Here is a 6,877-nt window from a genome sequence, read left to right as displayed (position 1 = left end):
CTTTGACCTGGGAATTCTGGAATTTAGCTATAATATTCCTAGAGGTTTTCCTTTGGGGATCTCTTTCAGGAGGTGATCTGTAGATTCTTTCCATTTCTATTTTGCCCTCTGGTTCTAAAATATCAGGGCAGTTTTCCTTGATAATTTCTTGAAAGATGATATCTAAGCTCTTTTTTTTTTTGATCATGGCTTTCAGATAGGCCAATAATTTTTAAATTCTCTCTTCTAGATCTATTTTCCAGTTCAGTCATTTTTCCAATGAGATATTTCACATTGTTTTCTAATTTTTCATTCTTTTGAATTTGTTTTACAGTGTCTTGATTTCTCATAAAGTCACTAGCTTCCAATTGCTCTATTCTAATTTTTAAGGAAGTATTTTCTTCAGTAATCTTTTGGACTTCCTTTTCCATTTGGCCAATTTTGCTTTTTAGGGCATTCTTCTCATTATTGGCTTTTTGGACCTCTTTTACCATTTGGATTGACCTATTTTTTAAGGTATTATTTTCTTCAGCACTTTTTTGCGGGTCTCCTTTAGTAAGCTCTTAGCTTGTATTTCATGATTTTCTTGCATCACTCTCATTTCTCTTCCTAGTTTTTCCTCTACTTCTCTTACTTGCTTCTCAAACTGCTTTTTGAGCTCTTCCAAGGCCTGGGACTGATTGGAGGCTTTGGAAGTATGAGCTTTGACTTTGTTGTCTTCTTCTGGTTGTATGTTTTGATCTTCTTTGTTACCAAAAAAAGATTCTATGGTCTCACACTTCTTTATTAAGATAGAGATATGCTTCTAATGTGGAGAATGTACTGTCCCAAGCTTCAGCGATTTTGTGCAGCTGTTTTCAGAGATACTTCGAAGGACCTGTAAATTTTCAGTTCTTCCAAGGTGGTATGATAAAGGGCAAGGTGTTTTCTCCTTTCCTGGCCTGTGCTCTGCTCTATAAGTAACCACAAGCACTCTTTTCTGTCTTAGAACTGTGAGGAGGATTTTCTCTTTACCACCACTCCATTCCAGCCACCATTCCAGCACTCCTCCTTGCCCCAGGAACCCCTCAGAACTGTGACCCAGATCCAAGCACAGGCAAAGCAAGAAATTCCTGTCTCAGCATGGGCAAAGAGACCCCTGCAATCTCTCTCTGATAAGCCACCGGATTCCCCCTCAGTTTGTGGACAGGAAGATCAGGAGGCAGCCACTGACATGGGGCCATACTTGGGAACTGGGTCTGATACCTGGCTTCTCTCTCATCACCACAGAAACATACTTTTCCCACTGACCTTCTAAGTTGTCTTTGGTGTTCATGGTTTGAGAAGTCAGGAAACCGCCATAGCTGCCTGCAATTCAGTCCTCTGAGGCCTGCTCCAGGTTCACTGAGGCCTGCACACCCAGGCCGCACTGCACTCCTCTCGCAGCCTGGCATAATATACCTTTCCAATCAACCATCCAGGTAGTCTTGGGCTGGAAATTTGTTTCACTCTTTATTTTTGTGGGTTCTAGTACTTTAGAACTTGTTTAGAGCTATTTTTTGTAGGTATTCAGAGGAGTTTGGGGGAGAGCTCAAGCATGTCATTGCTTTCACTCTGCCATCTTAGCTCCGCCCCCCTCTCATCATTTCTTATAGCAAAACGTGATTGCATCAATATCATATGCATAACTTCTTCAGTCATTCCCCAGTTAATGGGACGGGTTTTTTTCCCCCTTTTTTGTATACTCAGCACAGCAAAGTGCCTGGGATACAATGGGCATTTAACAACTATTCATTGATTGGTTGATAATTGGACTACAAGAATAGCCACCATTGCCTTTGATAAGTACTCAAGGATTATGAATGGTTTTCAAAGGGAAAAAAAAATAACACTATTGATAGTCATATAAAAATGCTCTAAATCATTAATAATTAGAGAAAAACAAATTAAGACAATTCATCACATTATTACATTGACTAAGATTACAGAAAGGGAAAATGAGAAATGCGGGAGGAGAATGGAAAAATAGACACACCGTAATGTACTGTTTATAGCCTTGTGAATTAACCCAATTATTTTGGAGAACAGTTTGCAACTATGCCCAAAGAGTTATATAACTGCATAACTTTTCTGCCAGAAATATCACTACCAAGTCCTTATTTTAAACAGATGAAAGGAAAAGGAAAGGAACTATATGTATAAAAATGTTGTTGTTGTTGTTGTTGTTATTGTTGTTCTGTCATATTTCAACTGTGTCTGACTCTTTGTGACCCCATTTGGGATTTTCTTGGCAAAAATACTGAACTGCCTTGCCATTTCTTTCTCCAGTTCATTGTACAGATGAGGAAACTGAGGCAAATATGGATAAGAGTCTTGTTCAGGTCACACAGCTAGTGAGTATCTGAGGACAGGTTTGAAGTCAGGAAGAGTCTTCCTGACTTCAAACCCAAAACCCTATCCACTGTGCCACCTAGCTGTTTCATAAAAATATCTATAGCTATTCCTTTTGTGGTGGCAGGGAATTGGACCCCATCAATTGAGGAATGGATGAACAAGTTACAGTATATAAATGTGATGGAATACTGTTGTACTATAATAAAAGTAGAAAGAACTGATTCCAGAAAAACCTTTGAAGACTTAGGTGAATTTATACAAAAAAGAAGTGAGCAGAACCAGAACTATTTATACAGTAACAGCAATATTGAAAAGATAACCAACTGGAAAAAAAAATATGAATTCTCAGCAATACAATGATCTTCCACAATTCAAAAGGACTCAGAACTGATAGGCTCAAAATGAGACGGAACATTTTTTTCTCCTGTTTTTTTTAAATTTCATTTTTCTTTCTTTCTTTTTTGGAATAAAACTAATGCCAAAATTTGTTTTGTATGACTTCACAAATACAATAGGGCTTATATTTCTCTCCTTCTTAATATATGGTGAAAGGGGAAAGAGGAAGAAAATTTAGAACTGAAGATAAAATTTAATTAAAATATAAAGATCACAAATATCTTGAATGAAACCTGCCCTGGGACTTAAGTTGATTCCAAGATGCTTCCTGTACCTCAATTGACTCATTATCCCTTTTTCTCTTTTGCTCAAATCTATTCCTCCCCAATGAATATATCAAATTTCTCCCATCTGGCTCTCATAAGCCTCTGTGGAAGAGTTGTCCCTTTCTTCTACAGGGACTAAATAAAGACTATTCCTCACCTCCATCCAATGACTGAAAATTACCTCCTGGTCATGTATTGGATCACTTTTCTTAAAAGTAAATAAACACCTGCTATGATTCTATAATTACAGGGTAAATATTTCTCATGCTATTAGAAAGCAATATCTATCTCAGTAATGTGACCCCTTCAAACATAAAACTGTTTCTAAGAAAGAGCTGTTCAAACACCACAGAGGAGAGGAAAACTTTCAGTTTAGCAGAAACTGAGCTATATTGCTCAAAGGTAAACAGAGGCCTTTGAGGAGTCAATGTTCTTGAAGCCTGATTAACTCTATGCTGGAAAAGAAATATGGAAAAGTCAGATAAGGTCAGCTGGAACCATACCTCGTTTAATTTGGTTGCTTCTAATCTTCAAAGAATGTGTTACTTGAGCAAGACTTCGTACTCCTTGTGGTATAGTGTTAATGATCTTTCTGAGTAACATTCTTCTGATTGTTCATTGCTTCTCATAAAATGGACAAGGTACTTACAACTCTATTTTTGCATCACAACTTCTTTCTCTGTGCATTGCTTGTTTTGTTCTATTTGGTATTGCTAAGTCATTTGGCAGAAGCTAAAGAGACCTATTAATCATTTTTAGTAACTGCTAAATTGTAGTCCTGAAATAAAAGTAAGATTAATGGTTTGACATTATCTGCAACATTATGAACCAAGAAGAAAGAACTGACAAATATTACACCTACCATTTATGTTAAAAATACATTAACTCAGGTGTCTACTGATTAACTTTTCCTTCTGTATCACATTTCTGAGAGAGGATATGATTAGAGAAAAAAGAAAGTGAAATCCAAACTAAATGGTTTATAGCAAGTAAAACAAAAATGCTGTTCTATACTACCAATATTATTCTTTGGATTAACTTTCAGGAAGGTAGTATGAAATTCCTCTAGTACGGAGCACATTACCATTGATATGCATCTTATTTATGAGTCATTGTCTTTCCTGCAAGGTCATTTAGTACTAGGAGCTGAACAATCTGTCTTGCAAGTGTCCAGGGTTTTAGAAATGAAGGTAAGTGTTTAAGCTGGCTATTGCTAATGTAAAACCTTTTAGAAGTAGGATTGTTTTAAGGTTTGATAGCAATCAAAGGATGATAAAAATGATTCTAAAGCACTTGGCAAATTTGAAAGTACTGTTTAAAGTTGCTAACATTTTAAGTGTAGGGGTCTTTTGTATTTGCCAGGTCAATGCAAAAGGATAAATAAATATCAAATTATCAAATGCTACCATCTATGTAGCTAATCCAGATTAGTCAGCAACATAATTGCTTCCAACAAACAAAAAACAAACCTTTATGGGTTTTTTTTTAATTGTTGCTTACTCTTCTTCATGTATGTTAACTAGATATTAAGGATCATCTCATACAGTTTCCTCACTTCAAATTTTGTCCATGAGGAATCAATATTTAAATAATGAAATTCACATATGATCAAATAAATCAGTATTAGAGTCCTGGTAGTCATACTCCTTGTCCTTGCTAATATACCATACTGCTTTCTTGAAATGTTATAATTTCAGATGTATTATATCATATTCATATATGCATTATACCTATATAATATGACTCATATTTTAACTTTTAATACATTGAACTGCCCAGGGGTGCTTATAGTAGTTCTCTGAAGGATAGCCCTATAAGCACTGAATGCTTAATATGGAAGAGATATGACCCCTGATTGAGAGTCCTCTGGGACTGTTATGTCATATAACATGTGGTGATACTTGATGGAAGAGAGTTTGAGATATATGGAATAAGGGAGAAAATATTAACCTTTGGATGGCTATCAAGAATCCCCAGAGCCACAGGCTCATAGGGAAAGGAAGCCCTCAAAATGTCCTTTGATTTATAGTGCCACTCCACAGAAACAGGAAAGAGAAGACTTCACCATTAAAATTGTTGACTTTGTGGTGGAGCAACAATTGTGTCTTGCTCCCAAGTCGAAAAGCCCATTAACTTTAAAAAAAAAATGAGGTTTTATTGATAACTTTCGTCTTTATATATCATCATAATTACTCCAAATATTCCTACTTTTCCTCCTCAAGAGATTTGTGGCATATAACAAAGAATATTTAAGGGAAAAGAAGGAAGAAATAATAAGCACAACTGATCAATGCATTTTTGAAATTCCACAAATATGTCCAATGTACAACACATGTGGAACTCTCAACTTTTTATAGGATCTGTTGGGAATTTCCTCATATGCTTCTTTTTCTGATTCATGGTTGATCATTGAATGTTACAACATCCACTTTTCATATTTTGCATGTTTGGTTTTTGTTTCAATTTATATTGCTGTAGTCATTGTAGATATTGTTTTTTCTTGGCTCTGTTTACTTCACTCTGAATAGTATGTAAAGATCTTTCCATCCTTCTCTTTATTTATCTCATTTATCACATCCTGCAGAACAATAGCATTCCATTCCATTCATATAACAAAATTTGCTAGGCCATTTCTCACTAAAGGACTTCTAATATGTTTCCAATTTTTTGCTATCAGCAAAAATCCTGTTATAAATACTTTGGTGTACACAGGAACTTTCTCAATGACACTTTTGTGTATAAGTCCAGTAACAAAATCTCTGGTTCAAAGGGTATGAACATTTAAGACACTTCATTTACATTATATTCCAAATTGCTTTCCAAAAGGATTGTACCATCAATAATGCATTAGTGTGTCTATCTTCTCACAACCCTTGCAACAATGAAAATTGCCTTATTTTATCACATTTGTCATTTTCAGGGTTCAAGGAGTAATCTTAGGGTTGGTCTAATTTATATTTCTCTTATTACTAGTAATTCAGAGCATTCTTTCTTATACTGATTAATATTGTGTGGATTTTCTTTGGGAACTATTTGTTCAAATCTCTTTGCCACTTCTCTATTAAGGAAAAGATATTGTTATTAAATATTTAGCTAATTATTTATACATCTTGATCCCAGACTCTTAGGGAAATGGAATACACTTTTTTTTCACAATCATATGCTGTTCTTCTCATTCAAGGTGAATTTATTTTATCTCAGCAGAATTTCATTGACTTGAAATAAAATATATCTATTTTATTTTTAGTAATTGCATGTGCCTTTTTATCTTATTATAAATATATCTCTTATTCACAATCTTTGAAATTAATAAATTTATTTCTTTAGTCTTCCACATTTACTTCCATAAGATTTTGAGTTCCAAATTTTCTCCCCCTCCTTACCTGACCCGTCCCCAAGATGGCATGCAATCTAATATAGGATCTATCTATATGACACTCATGGTAAACATTTTTACATGGGTCATGTTGTAAAGAAGAATTAGAACCAATGAGATGAAAACCACAAGAAAGAAAAAACAAAAGAGAAACAGAAAGACAGAACAGAGAAGAGAGAGACAGAAAATAGTATGCTTCAATCTGCATTCAGAATAGAAAGTTGGTTGTTTTTTTCCTAGATGTGGATAGCATTTTCCATGATGAGTTTTTTGGAGTTATCTTAAATAGCTGTATTGCTGAGAAGACCTAAGTCCATCAAAGTTAGTCCTCACACAATGATGCTGTTACTATGTACAATTTTTCTCCTGGTTCTGCTCACTTCACTCAGCATCAGTTGTGTAAATCTTTCCAGGTTTTTTCTGAATTATGCTTACTCATCATACCTTAGGGAGCAATAGTATTCCATTACATTCATATACCACCACT

The sequence above is a fragment of the Phascolarctos cinereus genome, unplaced genomic scaffold (assembly GCF_003287225.1).
Source record: "Phascolarctos cinereus isolate Bilbo 61053 unplaced genomic scaffold, phaCin_HiC Scaffold_4;HRSCAF=312, whole genome shotgun sequence".
Classification (NCBI taxonomy): Eukaryota; Metazoa; Chordata; class Mammalia; order Diprotodontia; family Phascolarctidae; genus Phascolarctos; species Phascolarctos cinereus.
This window is presented reverse-complemented; position numbering follows the sequence as displayed.